The sequence below is a fragment of the Myotis lucifugus genome, unplaced genomic scaffold (assembly GCF_000147115.1).
Source record: "Myotis lucifugus unplaced genomic scaffold, Myoluc2.0 scaffold_300, whole genome shotgun sequence".
Taxonomy (NCBI): Eukaryota; Metazoa; Chordata; class Mammalia; order Chiroptera; family Vespertilionidae; genus Myotis; species Myotis lucifugus.
In genome coordinates, this window is record NW_005871348.1 from 446,052 (window position 1) to 468,915 (window position 22,864).

Genomic DNA, 22,864 nt, shown 5'->3' on the forward strand with positions numbered 1-22,864 from the left:
GACTTCTGTGCAGAGAGTGAGTGTAGAGGCAGATGAGAGGTGTAGGGGAGAATCCGTGAGGCTTTTGGGGACTGTGGCTCCAGATGCTGGCTCACATCAGTCCCCAGCGTCAGAGAAAAAGCGTCAGAGAAAAAGGGCCTGAGAAACCTCTGTGGCCACAGTCAATGGGAAGCCCCAACTCAGAGAAACCCTGGGTTGGGGTGTGTGTGGGCAGGTCTTGAATCACCCTGAGGCTTTTGGTCACAGATTCCACATCTGCTGGGGCCCAGAGTCCCTGGTGCCAGTGACCACCTTGACTCCTGCAGCCCTGATGCCATCTGGGAGGCACTGTTCACTGACCATGAGCCTCCGGTCAGACCTGGGGCTCTGCTGGACTGAGGCACTGGTGTCAGGGAGGGGCTGCTGCACACGTTTCCTGGCGCACACTTTCTTTTATCTGAGCAAATATTGTTGCTGGGGCCTTGGCCACAGCTTCCTGCCTTCTTCTGAGATCAGAAGCCACAGTCACAGTTTCAGCAACTGCCCTGCCAGACTAGTCTTGGCTTCAGAGACACACGAGGCCCACTGCTCCACTCCCAGCCTTTCCCATGGGATGGCTCTGTCTTAGGAGGTAGGCTTAGTGGCAGCCAGCCTGATGCTTGGCGAGGGGCAGCTCAGGCCCTGGATGGACAAGATCACTCTGGGCAGAGCAGGGCTGCAGATGCAGGTACTGAGGCGCCACCTGTGGTCTAACATCCTGTGATCGTCACTGCCGCTCTCACCGGCCTCGGGAGGGACACCTCTCACTCATGCTTCCCCCGCTCTCCCACCAGATGACCTGTCTGTGGTGCTCCACGGAGCCACTCTCTCCATCACCTCTAGGCTGTTGCCCATGTACGGAGAGACCCTTCAAGGATGTGACTGCTGCAGGAGCGCCAAGCTAGATGCAGCTAGATCTGGGCCAGGACAGAGATTGCCTCATGTAAATCGCCTAGAGACTCTCTGATGGATCCCTCCTCTCTGCCCCAGGCATGCTGATTCCTGGAACAGACCCTTGCCCTGCCCTGGGCAAGCATGAAGGTGTTTCCCCCTTATTGGGGGGTGAGGGGGGCGCGTCACGCCCCAGTACCCCATCTATCCTGCCCTATTCTACCTAACCCTTTAGCACCTGCCACATGGCTTCTTGCTGCTGCCCAAGACGTGCCTCATAAATCCCCCTAATAAACTCTTGATGTCATGATGGAGATGTCAGTTTCTTTCTTTGATCTCTGGGCCTTGGGAAATTTTTCCTAAGACCATGCTGCTTCCTCTGCCTGGAAGAGCCTTCTCCCTTTCTTCAGTCGGCTGACTCCTCATCTTATCCTTCAAGAATCACTTCACCGGGCCCTCCTCCGGGAAGCCCTCCATAAATTCTCCCTTGCTGGTGGGAGGCACTGCTCTCCGCTCCCACAGCCCCTTACTACATTGCAGTTCTCCAGGTAGCTAGCTCCCTCAGAACCACCTTGACTGCCATATTTAAAAATCACTCTCCTGCCCGTCTCTTATCAACATCCCCGGTTCCCTGATCCTGCTCTACGGTCCCCAAAGCATTTATTACCCCCTAACATGTCTCTCCCTGATGAGCTTCTCAAGGACAGCGATCTGTGGACGAAAAGGGGTCACATGCTAACCTGACTAGCTCAGGGGAGGCCTTCTCGGAGACCTAAAGTAACCACAAAGATGGTCTGGAATTGAAGCTTTTTAATTAAAAAGCAGTCTAGGGTGGGTAGTCATGTCCTAGGCCAGTATCTTCCCTGACAAAGATCAACTTTGATATTTACTGAGCCTGTTGTCTTTTTGCATCTATGATAACATACTTTTGGAATGTGGGGTAACTTGTAAACTTCCCTTTTTCTGGATCCCTCAGGACACAACCAATGCTCCAGGGCGACCACAAATTCCCTGATTGTTATCTCTTAATTGTTGACTGTTAACTATCCTAAACCCACCTACTTAAAAGAAGCATGTGCCTATCACAGTGATGGCGAACCTTTTGAGCTCAGCGTGTCAGCATTTTGAAAAACCCTAACTTAACTCTGGTGCCGTGTCACATATAGAAATTTTTTGATATTTTCAACCATAGTAAAACAAAGATGTATATTTTTAATATTTATTTTATATATTTAAATGCCATTTAACAAAGAAAAAGCAACCAAAAAAAAATGAGTTCGCGTGTCAACTCTGACACGCGTGTCATAGGTTCGCCATCACTGGTCTATCATTTTACTTTTTAGTCAATCCTAGAGGTTTCCCCACTTTGCTTTCTCCCATCTCCCTAATCTATCACCAGTGGATTTCTTGCAACCCACGTACATCTCCTCCTTTGATGGTAATTAAAAATAGGTGAAAAACCACCATTCTCTGGAGCATTGTCTCAATGCATTGAGATTTTGCTTCCCACCAGTTGTAGACAGTTTAGCTCAAATAAACTCACAAAAATTCTTTACAGGCTTGAATGTTTCTTTCGTGGCTATTTTGTTCACTTACGTATCCTAAGCCCTTAAAACAATGCCTGGCAATTAGTGGGTAATCAATAAATATTAGTGGAATGAATGAATGAATGAAGGAAGGAACCATAGTTGTCTGTTTACTTGTTGGTGAGCTCCTTGAGGGCAAAGGCTGAAGTCCTCTCTATATGCTCAGCCTGTGCGCAGAACAGGCATCAATAAGTTAAGTCCTTGGTCTGGCATTCGAGGCTCCCGTCACCTACGACCATGCTTTCTTGCCGGCCTCATCAGCAAAGTGTAGTGGGGAGAGGTTTGGGCTGAAAGGCCAGCCACCTGGGTTGGCTTTGCTCGCCTCACTGTGGGTCATTCCTGGCTACCCACTCTCTCAATGCCTGGATCACTGCATAAATGGGACAGATGCTGCCCAAGTCGCCTGCCAACTATGGGTGGACAGCTATTCTAACATCCGAGCAAGTGTCTGTGCATCAGAGTGAGTGTGTGTGACCACAGGATTCGGCTCTGGGGACACTCAGAAATAATCGAGGGATATTGCAGGGACCTGGTGTGTGTAGGTGAAGGGCAATTCCTGCAATTGTCTCAATTACTTGAGTAACAGTGGGAAGGCAGATTGCAAATTACAAATCCACGAGGAAGGGACCAATTCTTCATTAAATTGTGATGAGGAAAATGGCTATTTGGGAGGGAAAAAAACCCCAGTTAAGATCCTTACCTCATGATATACAACAAAATCCCAGCTGATTAAAAGTGTAGTGAGAAAGATGGACAAATGGCAATTATAGAGGCTGTTTCCAGATCTTAGCTATTGTAAATTGTGCTGCTGTGAACATAGGGGTGCATACATTCTTTCTGATTGGTGTTTCGGGTTTCTTAGGATATATTCTGAGAAGTGGGATCACTGGGTCAAATGGCAGTTCCATATTTAATTTTTTGAGGAAACTCCATACTGTTTTCCATAATGGCTGCACCAGTCTGCATTCCCACCAGCAGTGCACGAGGGTTCCTTTTTCCCAACATCCTTGCCAGTACTTGTCATTTGTTGATTTGTTGATGGTAACCATTCTGACAGGTGTGAGGTGATACATCATTGTTGTTTTAATTTGCATCTCTCTGATGATCAGTGACTTTGAACATTTTTTCATATGTCTCTTGGCCATCTGTATGTCCACTTTGGAGAAGTGTCTATTTAGGTCCTTTGCCCATCCAGCAAACTTGTAAACTCTTTAATCAATATTAAAACTTTACCTGCAGATCTTTTTGGATTTTATTCATATACTAGAGGCCTGGTGCATGCATTAGTGCACTGGTAGGGTCCCTCGGCCTGGCCTTTGGGGATTGGCCAAAACCAGCAGTCCTGAGAGATATAGTAGTGCACAAAGAAGCAGGTAGCCAGGGAGGAGCTTGAGCCCCAGCTAGGTGTCCCACCACTCCCGCTCATCCCAGCCCCACTGCGCCTGCTGCCACCCCATCAGGTCCAGATGGGGAAGGGGCACACAGGGGGAGTGCCCGTGGGAGAGGCTTGTGCTGCCGCAGCTGCACTTGCCAGCCATGAGCCAGGCGTCTGGTGCCTGTTGATCAGCTGAGTGATGCTCCTGCTGTGGGAGTGCACTGACCACCAAGGGGCAGCTCCTGCGTTGAGTGTCTGTCCCCTGGTGGTCAGTGCACATCATAGCTACTGGTCAAACAGTTGAACAGTTGACTGACGAGTCTCTTGGGCTTTTATATATATACTAGAGGCCCGCTGCACAAAAATTTGTGCACTGGGGTGGGGGGGGGGTGTCCCCCAGCCCGGCCTCCGCTCTCTCGCAGTCTGGGACCCCTCAGGAGATAACGACCTGCTGGCTTAGGCCTGCTCCCGGGTGGCAGAGGGCAGGCCCAATCCCTAGGTGCAGCCCCTGGTCGGGCTCAGAGCAGGGCTGATTGGGGAGTTGGGGCGCCGCCCCCTGTCATGCACAGAGCAAGGCGGATTGGGAGGTTGCGATGCCACCCTCAGTCACGCTCAGGGTGGGGCCGATTGGGGGGTTGGGGCACCGCCCCGTCACACTCAAGGCAGGGACGATGGGGAGGTTGCGGCGCCACCCCCTGTCACGCACAGAGCAGGGCCAATCAGGGGGTTGGGGCGCTGTCCCCTGTCACTCACAGAGCAGGGCCCATCAGGGGGTTTGGGGCTCCGTACCCTGTCACGCACAGAGCAGGGCCCATCAGGGGGTTGGGGAGCTCCCCCCTGTCACGCACAGAGCAGGGCCGATCAGGGGGGTGAGGAGCTCCCCCCTGTCACTCACAGAGTAGGGCCGATAGGGGAGTTGGGGTGCCGCCCTCTATCACCCACACAGCAGGGCCGATCAGGGGGTTGGGGCGCCGCCACTGTCACACTCAGGGCAGGGCTGATGGGGAGGTTATGGCTCTACCCCATCACACACAGAGCAGGGCCCGTGGGGGGGGGGGGGTTGGGGCGCCACCCCCTATCACACACAGAGCAGGGCCGATCAGGGGGTTGGGACGCCGCACCCTGTCACACACAGAGCCGCAGGGCGATCAGGGGGTTTGGGCGCTGCCCCCCATCACGCTGATCCGGTGCCAGGAGGCCTCGAGGCTCCCCTGATCCTGGTGCTGGGAGGCATATTACCCTTTTACTATATAGGATAGAGGCCTGGGGGCTGGCTGGTTTGCCCTGAAGGGTGTCCTGGATCAGGGTGGGGGCCCCCACTGGGGTGCCTGGCCAGCCTGGATGAGGGGATGATGGCTGTTTGCAGCTGGTCAGACACCCTTCAGAATGGGGGTCCCCACTGGGGTGCCTGGCCAGTCTGGGTGAGGGGCTGAGGGCTGCTTTCAGGCTGGCGGTTGTTGACTGAAGCTCCCAACCGCTCCTTTTTTTCTTTTTCTTTTTTTAATTCTGGGCCAGCTTTAGCTCTGGCTCTAGCTCTGAGGCTTCCGCTGCTGAAAGCAGGTATCTGGTTTGTTTGCATTCTATAATCAAAACAATGTATAACTCCAGCTCTGAGATCCCGGCTGGCTGAAAGCTGGTTTCTGGGGTTTTGTTTAGCTTCTATATTTGTTAGAATGTTTCAAACTGCCAGCTCAGAGGCCGGCAAGGCAGGTGGGGAATGTTGGAGTCCTCCTTCATGTTCGCTTCCAGCTGCTTGGCTGCCAGCCGCCATCTTGGCTGACAGTTAATTTGCATAAGGATATGCTGATTAGCCAATGGGATGGGTAGCGGTCATATGCTAATTACCATGTTTCTCTTTTATTAGTGTAGATACTAGAGGCCTGTTGCATGAAAAGATTCATGCAATACACCTTTCCTCCCCCTGGCTGTCAGCACCGGTTTTCCTCCAGCACCCGGGACCCAGGCCTTTGCTCTGGCCAGAGCTGCCTTCCAGCCCGACAGCCCCGGGTCTCCCGCGGGAGCGCTGGATGAGGGCGGGGCGGGCGGCAGGGATCACCGTGGTCCCACCCGCCAGCCACAGGTCGGGTCGCACACTGGACGCCTGCTGCCCCAGGTCGCAGATAGCAGGCCCAGATGGCAGCAGGGCAGGCGGGATGGCGCTGTTCCGCTGTGCCTGCGGTATGCAAATTAGCCACCATCTTTGTTGGCGGTTAATTTCCATATTGCGCTGATTAGCCAATGGGAGGCGTAGTGAAGGTACCGTCAATTACCATGTTTGTCTATTATTAGATTAGATAGAGACAAGTACATCATTTGCGAATAGTGATGATTTGCTTTCACTTGCCTTCTTTTCCTATGTCTCCCATGCCCCCGCCTTTATCTCCTTCCCTCCAGCCCCTACTACCCCACCAGGTCTTCATCACCTTATTGCCTGTGTCCAAGGGCTATGCATATAAGCATATAAGTTCTTTGGTTTCTTTACTACACAGATTTAAACATCCTGTACACTGTTGAATAGAAGTAGCGGTATTAGACACCCTTGTCTTGTTATAGATGTCAAGGGAAAGATTTCATCATTTTACCATTAAGAGTGATGTTTCTTCTAAGTATATTCCTTTATCAGATTAAGGAAGTTCCGTTCTATTCCTAGGTTTGCCCAGTGATTTTATCATGAGTGGATGTTGATTTTAGCAAATTTCCTTTCCACTTACATTGAGATGAGTATGTGTGTCTGCTTTTTTAATTGGTTAATATGGTGAATCCCATTCCATTCATTTATTTCCTAAAGTTAAAATAATCTGTATTCCAGGTAAACCCAACATGGTCATTATATGTTATTTCCACTTTTTGTATTGCTACTTTGTGTATCCTAATTTTAAAAAAGATTTTTACATTTTGTTCATGAGTGAGAGTTAGGGGAACATAGGTTCTGATTTTCTTGGTACAACCCCAGTTTATACTTGTCATCCTGGCATCATCATTTATAACACCTTCTCTAAACCTCAAAAGTGCTGTGGTTTGGGTGGTAAGCCCATGATCACTCTAGTGGGAATGGCTGTGATACTCCCTTCTCACAGTGTCTGCCTAGTTTTAAACGGAGATTACAGACATAGCAGGGGCATTCAGGAGGGCAGGCACTGACCTCTGGGTAATTGAGGAGGCTGGGATGGCCACACAGAAGAGTGACCATGAAATGACTCTCAAGATGAAGAGAAATTCACTAGGTCAGTAAGGGGCTAAGGACCCCCAGGCTGAAGAAGGATGAGGGATCAGGTAGAGAGAACCCTTGCATTGGTGCTCTGAGGACCCTGTGGCCACACTGAGATCCAGACAATGGGAAACATCAGAAGAGTCTCAGGCTCTATTGAGAAAACATGCAGGCCAGATTTTTCTGTTTAATATATATAGCCAATGTGTGTGTGTGTATACACACACACACACACACACACACACACACACACACATACACATACATACACACAGTGGGGCCTTGACTTACGAGTGTCCCGACTAACGAGTTTTTTGAGATACAAGTCGTCTCTCGGCCGATTTTTTGCTTTGAGTTGCGAGCTAAAATTCGGGTTATGAGCCAGCTTCAGATACCCCACCGCTAGTTGGCGCAGCGAATGTCATAGTGAATGCCACAACATATTAATGGCATTTCAATTCATTGTAATGGTGAAAATTGATTTGACATACGAGTAATTTGAGTTACGAGCTCCGTCACGGAACGAATTAAACTCGTAAGTCAAGGTCCCTCTCTCTCTCTCTCTCTCTATATATATATATATATATATATTTTTTTTTTCTCGGTTTTTGTTTGGGGTACCAAAAATTGATATAATAAAATTTACCATTTTAACCTATTTTTCATATCTAAAAATTTTTAAACTTTTTATTTTTCCTAATTAGTTTACATTCAATATTATTTTGTATTAGTTTCAGGTGTACAACCTAGTAGTTACACAATCATATACTTTACAAAGTGATTCTGTGATATTTCCCAGTACCTACCTAGCATCATACATAATTATTACAAATTTTTTTTCACAATATTATTTTTAAGATCTTTTTTTTAGCCCTAGCCAGTTTGGCCACTGGATAGAGCATCAGACTGAAGGGTCCTGGGTTCAATTCTAATCAAGGGCATGTACTTCATTTGTAGGCTTGATCCCTGGCCCCATGTGCAGAAGGCAACCAATCGATGTGATATGTCTCTCTCAGGTTGATGTTTCTCTCTGTCTCTCCCCCTCCCTTTCACTGTCTCTAAAAATCAATGGAAAAATATCCTCGGTTGAGAATTAACAACAACAACAAAAGATACTTTGATTTTTAAAGAGAGAGGGAGAGAAATAAATATGAGAGAGAAACATCAATTGGCTGCCTCCTACATGGCCCCAGGGAATCAAGCCTGCTAACATTATACAAAGGTTCCCTTTTCTCCACATCCTCACCAACACTTGTTTTTTTGTTGTTGTTGTTGTTTTATGATTTATGGATGACAGCCATTCTGACAGGTGATATCTCGTGGTTTTAATTTGCTTTTCTTTGATGATTAGTGATGTTGAGCATCTTTTCATATGTCTTCTGGCTATCTGTATGCCTCTTTGAGGAAATATTTATCCAGGTCCTTTGTCCATAATGAATATGTTCTCCCACTCAGTGTGTTGTCTTTCATTTTGTTGATGGTGTTCTTTACTGTGCAAAATGTTTTGTTTGACATAGTCCCATCATTTTATTTTTTTGTTTCCCTGCCCAAGCAGATATATCAGAAAATATTACTAAAAGAAATGTTGAAGCTTTGACTGCCTATATATTTTTTAAAATATATTTTATTGATTTTTTACAGAGAGGAAGGGAGAGGGATAGAGAGTTAGAAACATTAATGAGAGAGAAACATTGATCAGCTGCCTCCTGCACACCCCCCACTGGGGATGCATCCACAACCAAGGTAAATGCCCTTGACCGGAATCGAACCCGGGACCTTGAGTCTGCAGGCTGACACTCTAATGAGCCAAACCAGTTAGGGCGACTGCCTATATTTTCTTCTACGAGTTTCTTCTTCTTAGAGTTTTATGGTCTCTAATCTTACATTTAAGTCTTTAACCCACATTGAATTTATTCTTGCATACGGTATTAGAAGGTGGTTCAGTTTCATTTTTCTTTGCATGTATCTGTGCAATTTTCCCAATACCATTTATTGAATAGACAATCTTTACCCCATTATATATTCTTGCCTTCTTTGTCAAATATAAATTGAGCATATAGGTGTGGGTTTATTTTGGAGCTCTCTATTCTGTTCAATAGGTCTATATGCTTTTCCTTGTGCCAGTATCAGAGTATTTTTTTAAAATATGTTTTTATGATTTTAGAGAGAGAGATAGGGAGAGGAATAGAGAAACAGAAACATCAATGAGAGAGAGAGACCAATTGGCTGTCTCCTGCATGCACCCTAATGGGGATAGAGCCCACAACCTGGGCATGTTCCCTGACTGGGAATTGAACTGGGGATCTCTTGGTTCATGGTTGATGCTCAACCACTTAGCCACACCAGCCGAGTAGTACCAAGCTATTGTTATTATAGTGGATTTGTAATATCATTTGATATTTAGTACTGTGATCCTTCCAAATTTGTTCTTCTTTCTCAACATTGCTGAAGCTACTCAGGGTCTTTATCAATTCCATATAATTGTTGAAATGTGCCATTGGTTTTTAAATAGGAATTTTGTTGAATCTATAGATTGCTTTGGATAGTAAGGACATTTTAATGATGTTAATTCTTCCAACATGGTATATACTTCCACTTGTTTGCAGCTTCCTTTATTTCTTTCTTCAATGTCCTTTAGTTTTTTGTTTTGTTTTTTAAATATATTTTTATTGATTGCCGAAACCGGTTTGGCTCAGTGGATAGAGCATCGGCCTGCGGACTGAAGGGTCCCAGGTTCGATTCTGGTCAAGGGCCTGTACCTGGGTTGTGGGCACATCCCCAGTGGGAGATGTGCAGGAGGCAGCTGATCGATGTTTCTCTCTCATCGATGTTTCTAACTCTCTATCTCTCTCCCTTCCTCTCTGTAAAAAATCAATAAAATATATATTTTTTAAAAATACATAAATATATTTTTATTGATTTCAGAGAGGAAGGGAGAGGGAGAGATAGAAACATCAACGATGAGAGAGAATCATTGATTGGCTGCCTCATGCACACCCTCTACTGGGAATCGAGCCTGCAACCCAGCCATATGCCCCAACTGGAAATTAAACCCGTGACCTCGTGGTTCCTGGGTCAATGCTCAACCACTGAGCCATACTGGCTGGGCTGTCCTATTGGTTTTTCAAGTACAGGTCTTTACCTCCTTGGTTAAGTTTATTCCTAGATACCTTATTTATTTATTACTTATTTTTGCAATACTGAATGGATTGTTTTCTTTGTTGCTGTTTCTGAGTTTATTATTGGTATATAAAAATGCCACTGATTTCTGGATATTAATTTTGCATTCTGCTACTTTGTCAAATTCATTTATTAAATTTTGGAGTTGAGTCTTTAGGGTCTTCTATGTACAATATCATGTCATCTGTGAATAATGATAGTTTTACTTCCACCTCTCTAATTTGGATGCCTTTTATTTTTTTTTCTTGTCTGATCATTGTGGCTATGCTGAATAAGAGTGGTGAAAGCTGACATCCCTGTGTTGTTCTTGATCTTAAGGGAAACACTTTGTTTTTGCCCATTGAGTATATTGGCTGTAGGTTTTTCATATATGGCCTTTGTTATGTTGAAGTATGATCCCTCTGTTCCCACTCTCCTGAGAGGTATCACAAATGGGTGCTAGATTTCATCGAATGCTTCTTCTGCATCTATTGATATGATCTTTCTGGCCACTACCTTTCCCTCTCTGATTCATCAGTCTGTTCCATGTTTCCATGCCTCTACTTTATTCACCAGCTAATTTTGTTCATTAGATTCCTTGTTCATTTATTTTTATTTTTAGATTCAATTGTTGATAGATATGCCATTACTGCCATTTTATTGTTCACATTTTTAATCTTTTCCCTCTTCTCCCCCTTCTTCTTGTTCTGCTTCTGCTTCTTCTTCTCCTTCTTCTTCAAGAAGATCCTTCAACATTCCATGTAATACTGGTTTGGTGGTGGTGAACTTCTTTAGCTTTTCCTTGTCTGGGAAGTTCTTTATCTGACCTTCAATTCTAAATTATAGCTTTGCTGGATAGAGTAATCTTCATTGTAGGTCCTTGCTTTTCATTACGTTGAATATTTCCTGCCATTACCTTCTGGCCTATTAAGTTTTTGTTGAGAAATCAATTGATAGTCTTATGGGAGCTCCCTTATACGTAATTAACTGCTTTTCTCTTGCTGCTTTTAAGATTCTCTGTTTGTCTTTAACCTTTGGCATTTTAATTATCATGTGGTTTGGTGTAGGCCTCTTTAGGCTCATCTTGTTTACGACTCTGTGCTTGAATGTCTATTTCTTTCACCAGGTAAGGGGAGGCCTTCACAATACCCTCTACCACCTCCCCCAGCCTTCAGATTCATCACTTCTGTTCTGCCCCAGACCCCAGGAAGAACTAAGCTGCCCCAAAGGTGCAGCACCTTAAGTGGTCATAGATCATTCTGGCAAAGCCCAGTCAAGGGAGGGCCCATCCCAGCTTCTGGCTCTGGGTGGGCTGGGGAAGGGGCCTGGGTGAATGGCGAACTTCTTAAACCAGAGAAGAACCCAAAGGGAAGGAGGTCAGCTTTGTTAACATACAATTTAGAACTCCCAAACTTGGGAAAAACATTTATCACACAACCCCCACAGGAGGCAAAAAAACAAACTGACACGAAGAATTTGCAGTTAAGATGCCAGATAAAGGGTTAAGACTGGAGTGTGGCCTTCCAGGTATGCCTGACCCCTGATCCGAATGTACTCAAGCCCAGGGCAGTGACCAGCAGTGACCAGCAGGAATGCAGTGGGCCCTCAGGGCTGAGCTCTCACTTTCAGCATGTGCTGCAGGGGGAGAGAGACCCACTAGTGCTGTTGACCCCAGCATGGCCTCAGGTACTCACAGCAGTGATAAGATTATTCTAAATAATAGAGATGATATACCAGCAGCAGCAGGCCTGAGGCTGGGTTCCAGGGGTCCCTAAGTGCAGGGCGTTTGGGAAACTGAGAGGAATGAAGATGAGAAGTGGGGATGCGGGGAGAGCAGAGGATCTCTACATCTCTGACCTGCTGAGAGCCATGGTGGTCCTCTTTGACCCTATTAAATCTGAAGTGGCCTGGCCTACACACTTTCTTTTAGGCCAGTGGCAGGGCAGGGTGGGATATGGGGTGATGGTGGGGAGAAGTTTTATGAGTTTATTTGAGTCAAAACTGACTACAAATGCAAGATCTCAAATGCTTCAGAGAAGGATGGTTTGCAGTTTCTTTCTTTCTTTCTTTCTTTCTTTCTTTCTTTCTTTCTTTCTTTCTTTCTTTCTATCTATCTACTATTATTATTATTTTTTAATATATATATTTTTTCACATCCAAGAATTTTATTGGCTATGGCTCTGGGCCTGGCAGGCCCAGCTTATAGCCTCGCAGCTAGGGCTGGAGGACAGTGGTTCCATACAAAAAAATCTCAGGGCACACAGTAACCCCACAAAGTAACACTCTAAAGATTATTATAGTTGGGAGATGGGAGGGCTGTGAACAGAATAAATCTTTATAAATAAACATCCAGTGAAAACAACAACTCAAATTCATCCCTATCCACAGAGCACTCTAGGGCAGGTAAATGGGTGGGGTTGGCCAGAGGCTACCATCCTCACTGGTTGGGGGACCTGGATGGGTGATGATGAGTGGGCCCAGATGTCCACAGCACAGAGAGTGTGGGGTAACAGACGATGGGCACTAGGACCCTGAGCCCATTTACAAGACCAACTACTTGTGGGGAGAGGACGGCAGCTGCCCTTGCATGTGTGTCAGGCTGCTCATTCTGGAATGAGGAGAGGGTGGTCTTTGCAGCATATTCTGTGGCTGGTTAGAGAGCGGCTACTTTGTGGAGAGGATAAGGGCAACGACGAGACCATAGAGACCCAGCACCTCAGCGAAAATGAGGATCAAGATCACGCCCACAAAGAGTAGGGGCTGCTGGGCAGTGCCCCGAATGCCAGTGTCCCCCACAATGCCAATGATAAAGCCAGTTGCCAGCCCACTGAGACCACACTCAGGCCAGCGTGCAGCTGGAGGAAACTCCCGTAGACTGATGCCTTCACTGGGGGAGTTGACAATAAGGACTGCCATCACCAGGCCATAGATGGCAATGAAGCCAGCCATGACCCCTGGGATAATGGACTTCATCATCAGCTCTGGTCACATGATGGACATGGCCACGATGCCGGTGCCACTCTTGGCGGTACCATAGGCAGCACCTAAGGAGCTGAAGACGCGTGGCAGCCAAAGCACCTATGATCACGAAAAAGGAGGCGTACTCGGGGCCAGCGCTCTTGACCTTGGACATGTCTGTGGGTGGGGAGGGGGTGACCCCAGCAGGTCAAGGTGGGGGCATGAACAAGCTGGGTGAGGTGGGCAGGCAGCAGGCAGCGAGCATGAGGCGAGCGATCGGACAGTGGCCAAGGCTATCCTATGTATGTAAATATATATATATTTACCTGTTGAGAGCCATGGTGGTCCTCCCTGACCCTATTAAAAAAATATATATATATATTCATATCGATTGATTTCAGAGAGCAAGGGAGAGGGAGCGAGCAATAGAAACATCAATGAGGAGAATCATTGGTTGGCTGCCTCCTGCACACCCCCCACTAGGGATTAAGCCCAAAACCCAGGCATGTGTCCTGACTAAGAATTGAACCGACCTCCTGATTCATGGGTTGATGCTCAACTCCTGAGCCACACTGGCCGAACTGCAATTTCCTTTTTTTTTAAATTAAATCTTTATTGTTCAGATTATTACAGATGTTCCTCTTTTTTTCCCTCATAGCTCTGCTCCACCCAGTTCCACCCCACCCTCTGTCCTTACCCCTCTCATTGTCCGAATGGATAGGTGTGCGATTTTTTGTCCAGCTCCTCCCTGCACCCCCCATACCTAGTTTCGACGGAAGAAGTGTCAGTCCACTCCCCTTTCCATGCCCCTGGTTCTATTATATTCACCAGTTTACTCTGTTCATCAGATTTTTTATTCACTTGATTTTTAGATTCACTTGTTGATAGATATGTATTTGCTGTTCATAATTTTTATCTTTACCTTTTTCTTCTTCCTCTTCTTAAAGAATACCTTTCACCATTCCATATAATGCTGGTTTGGTGGTGATGAACTCCTTTAGCTTTTTCTTATCTGTGAAGCTCTTTATCTGACCTTCAATTCTGAATGATAGTTTTGCTGGATAAAGTAATCTTGATTGTAGGTTCTTGCTATTCATCACTTTGAATATTTCTTGCCACTCTCTTCTGGCCTGCATAGTTTCTGTTGAGAAATCAGCTGACAGTTGTATGGGTACTCCCTTGTAGGTAATTGACTGTTTTTCTCTTGCTGCTTTTAAGATTCTCTCTTTGTCTTTTGCTCTTGGCATTTTAATTATGATGTGTCTTGGTGTGGTCCTCTTTGGATTCCTTTTGTTTGGGGTTCTCTGCGCTTCCTGGACTTGTAAGTCTATTTCTTTCACCTGGTAGGGGAAGTTTTCTGTCATTATTTCTTCAAATAGGTTTTCAATATCTTGTCCTCTCTCTTCTTCTGGCACCCCTATAATTCGGATGTTGATCTGTTTGAAGCTGTCCCAGAGGCTCCTTTCACTATCTTCGTATTTTTGGATTCTTTTTTCATTTTGCTTTTCCGGTTGGGTGTTTTTTTGCTTCTTCGTATTTCAAATCTTTGACTTGATTCTTGGGATTCTCTTGTCTGCTGTTGGATCTCTGTATATTATTCTTTATTTCAGTCAGTGTATGCTTAATTTCTAGTTGTTCTTTTTTCATATCCTCCAGGGTCTCACTAAATTTATCGGCGGTTTCCAGAAAATTCTTGAAAAACCTTATAACCATGGTTTTGAACTCTATATCCAGTCATTTGCTTTCCTCCATTTCTGTCATTTGTGACCTGTTTCTTTGTCTCTGCATTTTTTATGCTTCCCTGTGTTGGTAGAGTGGCTTTGTGTGCTATTGATGTTCTTTGTGAACGGAGACGCGGAGATGAGTCGGACGACAGGATACGGAGAAGCAGAGGGCTACCGCTAGCTCAGGCGAATAGCCAAGACCCTCTGATGCCTTCTGGCATTTATTGCAGTGAGTGTAGCAAACAACAATGGAGTACAGCAAGTGACGATGATTAACAGGCATGCTTATGAAAATATTAAAGCTAAGTTATACATTACACTATTAATTTCCTGTATTATACAAAGATTATTTCCACCTGCAGCAATGCACCCTTCCTGGCTTTCCATGCCCTCATAAACTATTTATCACCTCAAGGAAAGTTCTGCCTCTGAACAATAAGTCTTGCTTGCAAGACTTTGTTCTGACGTGGCCTGCTTGCAGGCTCCCGTCTTTTCCTGGCAGAGCGTTCTCTTCTAGTAAACTTCATTCCGCTTTACCATAACATTTTCCCCCTTTTTAGTTTTGCTGCAGGTTTGAATCATGATAGAGAAGACAGCAAAGCTATTTCATTATAAGGTACAGGGGTGACATATAAACTAGTATGGTTCCAATCACATTTTAACTGTAATCGCTTTTGCAAGCTAATAATTTGGTCCCCCAATAAAACTACTGATTGTTCAAGATCGGCTAATTGTTCATTGATTTTACTATCAATTTTCCGTTGAGAACTCCATAACTGTTTTGAATCTTTATATCAGTCTTGAATAAAAGTAGCAGTTTGGACTGATATCTATCTGTACAGGTAACCATACTCCTGTTCTGGCTCGCAATAGATATAAGCTCTCTCTACTGTAATTAAAAGGTACAGAGTTATTTATACAAGTTAATAAAGTACAATTAAAACAAGATATTTCCCCAGTCCCAGACATATAGGTATTCTGGCAACTCCTGTTGAATACTTGTTCATTCTTGTTCCTTTTTCTTCTGGTTTTATAGGCCCAGGATCTTTAAAATGTCCAGGCATCTAATTAGAGTTATTAGTTACAGGGCCTTCTATGGTCAGTCATAAGACGTTCCCCTTCTTGGCATAGGCGTTTCACCTGTCCCCATGTAGGTGGAGGGGTGTTTCGGGTGTTAGGCAATGGCACACGAATTGTTTGTCCTCTCTGGATGGTTAGCTGTGCAAACCGGTCTTCTAGTCCAGCTTCATTACACTTTCTCTTGCTTGCCATGCCTTAACTTGATTCTTTTATTAGGAATCCAGGACTTCTTAGTTCCTGTGGAAACATAAGCATAGCCTCGACCCCACCTTAAAACGGTACTCGGGCACTATTGATTAGTAGTAACATCTTGGTATATGACAGGTTGTTCTACCGGGACCTCCTTTTTATGTCCCCAATGCATTTCAGCAGCTGACACTGCATCTGTATTCAAATTTAAAAAATTTAAAGTAAATAGAGCTCTTAATAATCTTCGTTGGGGAGTCTGGCCTGATACCAGCTCTTCTCCCCCTTTTTGTTTTTGCAGCATTTTCTTAAGGGTTCGGTTTTGCCGTTTAATAATTGCTTGACCTGTACTGTTTCAAGGAATTCCTGTAATATGTTTAATATTAAACTGTTGAAAAAATGTTGACACTTACCTGATAAATATGCTGAGCTATTGTTAGTTTTAATGGCTCAGGGTTTGCCTATTACATCAAAGGCTTTAATGCTGGATTTGGAATTCCAGGTTGTAAAGGTCCTATAGGCTTAATAATCTCATTAATCCATTTTAAATTAGTAAGCATTCTCCATGTACCTGATTTTTTCTTTATAACAAAGACAGGGGAATTCTACGGACTAGAGCTGGCTTCTATATGCCCTAGTTGTATTTGTTCTTTAATAATAATTTGGAGCGCTTCTAACTTCTCTCTTTTGTTAGGGGTCACTGCTCTACCCATACTGGTTTAGTTGTTTTCTATTTTAAAGGCAGGGCGAAGCGCTTTGAAGTGGCCCCCTTTATAAATTTTGGTCCTGAACACTGGTGCTAGCACCAGCTTGACAAATTATTTGTCTATGGCCTTTCTGTAAAGAAGGTATAGTAATTGTAGCTCCCCATTGTTGTAAAAGATCTCTTCCCCATAAAGATAGTGTAATGGAGGCAATATATGGCTGTATTTTGCGTTTTTGTCCTTCAGGCCTCTGACATTCAAGTACATTAGAGCTTTGTAAAATTTCAGTGAGGTTTACAACCTGTAAAAGTTGTATTCACCTTGTGCACCGGCCAAGATTGAGGCTAGTGCAAAGTAAAAATTATAGTTACATCAGCCCCAGAATCCATCAGGCTGATAATTTTTATTCCCTCTGGGAACAAACTGTAAAAATTGAGGTCTTTGGCCTCCTAAGACTGTATGCTAAAAAACCTTTTTTCCTGTGCTATTAAATCCCTCAGTTTGCTTAACTGGTGTTGTATGTCCTATTTGTTTATAGGGAAGTAATAATAACTGTGCCATTTTTTCTCTAGTCTTTATATTTATAATACTAGAAGTAGACATTATAACTAATATTTCTCCTTCATAATCTGTATTAATAACTTTGGGAGTATGTTTAGCTTTCCCCTGTGGGACCCTTGCCTTCAGACAATTCTTTTTTTATATGTCCTACTTTCCCACATCTATAGCATTTAACAGGATGGGAATTGCAGTTTTTAATGCATCAGCAAGAAAATTAACATTATTATTAATTATTTAAATAAGATTTTAATAAGATTATTATTATTATATTAGTATTATTTGTATAACTTTAGAAAATGATTGGGCTGGGGTGCCAGCCTTCTCCATTTTTGACCAAGCATTTAAGCAATAAGCTCTAATCTGTGCATAACAGCATCCTCTAACAACACCTGTTGCGGTATGCTAATATGTGTCCTACTCCCTGTTAGCTGGTCAAAATTACATCCAGGTGGAATTTGTTGGGCGTTAATCATCGCCACTCTTCTGGCTTCTTTCTACCACCAGGATTTAAATTGCAGATATTGCTTATAAGGAATTAATTTATAATCTGTATAAATTAATTCTATATTAATATATAAAAATTAATAGCATATATAATTATATATAATAATATTATAATTAATAATATATACAACCCTTGAAGGTATTGAGCATTAGCAGCTCTTTGTGTCCTCAGGAGGGAGGTGGAGGCTCAGCTGCTAACGCCGGATTAATGGCTAGTGCCATTTTACTTTCACTTTTCGGCGGCGGTGCAGCCAGTTCCTGAGGACTTTTATTCTTTCTTTTCCTCACTACTGTAAGCGATAATTCTTTTAGACTCCACAAAAGCTCTTTCATCTCTGTTTCCCTTCTCGCCACCCTCCTTTTCCTTAACTTAGGGTGAGGGCAAAAATCATCTTCCGAACCAGCGGAAGATGAATCATCCAGCTCTGAATTGCTGGCTGAGGTTATTCTTTCATAACCTCCTACTTCATTTTGACAGCTAGTTTTCTGTCCCTTTCTTGACTCCCTCGGTTCAGTGACCTCTACCAGGAGCGGCTCAGGGGGTTGCAATTTCTCAGGAGGGAGAGGCTCAGGGTTTAAACACCCAGCTCCTGGAGCAGCACTTTGCGACTTCAAAGGAATTTCTTCATAATCTTCAGAATTAGACTGAAAAGGCTGGAAAGCTAAAGTTACTAAATTAAAAATAGCCCACACATCAGCCTCTATTGCATTTCCCTGTTGATGAGCCCTCCTTAATGACCTTCCAACTTGTTTCCACAATTTAAGATTTAAATGCTGTTTTCCTTCTGGGTGAAACCAACAACAGTGCTGCTGAATTGCCTTAAACAATTTTTTAAAAGCCTCATCCTTCACTTTTACCCCTGAGCTCTTTAACAATGATTTCAGAATAGCTAAATATTGACTCTGCATCGACGTCCCCATGCTTTGCTTCAATTGCCGAAAGTTCCGCATACTTTGTGCTGGCATCTCCCTTTCGGTCCCACGCCCCTTCAACTCACCCCTGATCCCTGCTCATGGCGTCAGATATTGATGTTCTTTGTGAACGGAGACGCGGAGATGAGTCGGACGACAGGATACGGAGAAGCAGAGGGCTACCGCTAGCTCAGGCGAATAGCCAAGACATTCTGATGCCTTTTGGCATTTATTGCAGTGAGTGTAGCAAACAACAATGGAGTACAGCAAGTGACGATGATTAACAGGCATGCTTATGAAAATATTAAAGCTAAGTTATACATTACACTATTAATTTCCTGTATTATACAAAGATTATTTCCACCTGCAGCAATGCACCCTCCCTGGCTTTCCATGTCCTCATAAACTATCACCTCAAAGAAAGTTCTGCCTCTGAACAATAAGTCTTGCTTGCAAGACTTTGTTCTGACGTGGCCTGCTTGCAGGCTCCCGTCTTTTCCTGGCAGAGCGTTCTCTTCTAGTAAACTTCATTCCGCTTTACCGTAACATGTGCGAGGTGTCCTATAGGGCCCAGTGGCTCAGCCTCCCCAGTTACCTGAGGTGCACACTCTTGGTGCACCCCTTTGTGGGCTTTGTGCACAGTCTTGTTGTAGTTAAGCCTTGATTGTTGTGGTTATCACTGGGAGGAATTGACCTCCAGGCCAATTGGCTGTGAGAATCAGCTGTGTCTATGGTGGGAGAATTTCTGTGCTGAAGACACCCTTCTGGGGCAAGACTTGCTTCAGTGGGGCTTTGGTGCTCACTGAGTGTGCCCCCTGAGTGTGTCCTTTATGGATCTGAGGAGTTGTAATCTGGATTGTCCCACTCTGACCACTGGGTACACTGGCTCTTGGATTTAAGGAGGTGCTAATTTAGCCTCTGCCTGAGGCTACCCAGCAGGAGCTATGAAGAGATCTGCAGATTCCCCTTCCTTTTTTGGGGTTATTAGGTGCCCAGATGAGGCCCAGCTGTGAAACAATGCAAGCTGCTGTGGGGCCTTGGGCCTTCTCTTGGAAGTTCTGGGTCTGTCTGGCCCAGCTGCAATTTGTTAGGTAATTTTCAGATTGCAAAGGGCCAGGGCATTCATATGCAAAAGCCTCTGCCGCAGCCTGGGTGGGGTGAGGTCTCAGGGGAGCAAGCAGCTATGGCTGATCCTCAGCCCCGCCCTAAGGGGCCCTGTGTCTCAGTGCCCGGGTAATTGCTGCAAGCACCTCTGAAGGAAAGCTGCCCTCAAGTTCCGAGTTCTGCCCACAGCCAGACAGTCTAGTCCCCCCACCCCACCCCCCCCCATGAGTCCTGAGTCCCCAGAGACTTCCCCGAACTGGAGTTCAGAGCAGTCGGGGGCTTGTGACTCCCTCCCGATTCAAAAAGACAGCCGCATCCTCAGGTGTCAGCCCCTTTCCACGCATGCTCGAGCCTCCGTACCTCTGCATTTTACTTCCGCAGCTCCTCTGAGTCTCAGTGTGCTTTTCTCTTTCCTTCTAGTTGTAGAATTTCCACTCAGCCAGCCTTCCTGTGGTTCTGGATGATGTACGTTTGTCTTTTCGTTGTATTTTTGAAGTTGCTGTGGGAGGCAGCAATTTCCGGTGTTTACCTATGCCGCCATCTTGGTTTCTCTGCAATTTCTTTTATTCACTTGACTTTAAGGAGGGACCATAAGGAAGGTTACATGGAGGTGGGAGAAAGCCAGGTGGGGACTGGATTACAGGATAGCTAACAAGATTATGTGCTCTCTTGAGGGTGGTTACACTTATTTCAAAAGTGTGTTAACCTAAATGCACAAGAACAAGGAACTGGGCTGCTTAAGGCAAAGATCAATTTTTTTTACTAGAAGTTGTATGACTGGGGCGTGACTATCTGCCCAGTTAGGAATTTACAATCAGATCCCCCTGTGACTACTTTCTGTAGAATCCCTTTTTCATTTGCCCAACCTGCATAACAAACACATAACATATTCATCATTGTCTGGAACTCAAGATAGCTAAAACTAGCCCTGCGTGTGTGGCTTGATTCCAAGTGGGGGCCTGAAGGAGGAAGCCAATTGATGTTAATGTTTCTCTCTCATCAATGTTTCTATCTCTCACTCTCTCTCCCTTCTTCTCTCTCTAAAATCAACAGAAAACATATTTTTTAAAAAGATCAGTAAAACTTGAAGGACATTCTCAAAGGGTCTTACCTCACTTGCCAAGGGAGATAAGAGCCTCTGCCCACCAGACAGAGTGGGTGTGGGAAGAGGACAGCCTGACTCAGCTCAGCAGGACCTGCCTGTGCATCTGCCCCACCAGGATCTGGTCCTGTTGTCCCCTGCACAGCTCTCACCCCCTGCTGCCCACCTGTGGTGGTCTTCCCCTCCCTGTCTGCGAAGCAGACAGGATTCTACTTGGCAACATCATCTCCATGGCTGCTAGTAATAATCTGTGTGAAGTCTCAACCACTTTGAAGAGTATTCCTTAAGAGCCTAGAACACTGTGTTACTAGCATTTAAGTCCAAACATTGTCATTTCAGTTTTCAGGCAGCTCTTTGCCTGTCCCTCCTGTGGCTCTTGGTTTTGTCTGAGATAAATGACAATGAACACAATAGGAATGCATGTCCCAAATCTTTGTGCTCCAGGTGGGCATCAAGAGGGTGATGGGCACCATATGCCCATACATTTATTAATAACATTAAGAGTAACGTGGCTGCCTCCGTTTACCCCAGTATCAGAGCTGTGATCAGTAGGCTGGAGATCAACAGACAGAACATTGTATCCCAAAACCCAACTCTGCTTGGGAGCACTTCCTCTGTGACATTCCTGGCTCCAGACCATCCTCCAGGTCTGAGCTGCCCCTTCTTCCAGTCTTCCCCGATAGTCCTGGCTGACTATTGATTTCCTTTCTGGGCACCCCCTCCCCCAGGCTTACCATTCTATACTGTGACTCTCCATCTGTCTTCCCTATTAGACTGGACTTAGGGAGGAGCTCCACTCTCCCAGCCCCAAGGAGGCCACATCCCTGCAGCATGGGATGGAAAGCTGAGGGTGCACAGGCTGAGGCTGTACAGGCCCTAGGAAGGAGGACAGAGCTGATGGAACAGGAAGCCAGGCCTCTTCATCTGGGCCCACCAAGGTGGCTTTTTCCTGAGCTCTCTAGGTGCACATGTGACACCTAATGGCACTGTCTGGCTGGCTAGGAGTCCTGAGCTGCCTTCTGCACTGACAAAGCCAGGCAGTGTGGTCAGGGCCACCAGCGGAAGCATGACAGATCATGGGGAGACTAAATCTGACACATGACGCCATGGAGAGGGTGGCAGGGAAGCTGGTCATGATGACTGAGGCCTGGGTCTCTGCCGGTGGTGGGCACCCCAGAAAATTCTGCCAGGCCTGTGGGGGAGAGCCGGCATGGACCTCCGATTGGAAGGGGCCCCGAGGACCAGGACCTTGGATATTGTGTCCCACTCTGAGCCATTCCAGGCCACGGGTGGGACAGAGCCAGGCCTGCAGAGGTCCATCGGACGGGGTCCAGAGACGCACCCTGGGACCCACAGGGTCTCTTTCCTACAGACCCAGGCAGCAGTGCTGGGTGGGCTTTCCTGACCCAGCCTAGCAGGGCCTCTCTCATGCCTGCCCAGGGCTGGGCACCCTCAGCTCATTTTCCTTCCTGATTGCAATCAGCCCAGTCTGCAAGGATGTTCTCTCTGGGCTGGGCTGACACAACTGCTGCTGCTGCCGCCGCTGTCACCACCGCCACCTCCACCGCCCCTGCCACCCGCTGTTAAATCACTTTCATGCAGAGGGCCAGGCCTCTCCCAAGGGTTGGGCAAGTCTGTGACCTCTGGACGAGGCCTCCCTGAACCTCAGTTTTCTCATATGTAAAATGGGGATAATAATAGTACCTGCCTCACAGGCTCATTAGGAGGATTAAATGAATTAACCCATGAAAAGAACTGAGTGCCTGACCTTTACTAAGTGCCACTCTAGCTA

The 22,864-nt window shown here is 45.6% G+C and overlaps 1 pseudogene; it reads right to left on the bottom strand.

Annotated features, from left to right (window-relative positions):
- Nucleotides 1-12,901: 12,901 nt before the first annotated feature.
- On the bottom strand, nucleotides 12,902-13,370 carry LOC102427781 (annotated as a pseudogene).
- Between the last annotated feature and the right edge of the window lie 9,494 nt (nucleotides 13,371-22,864).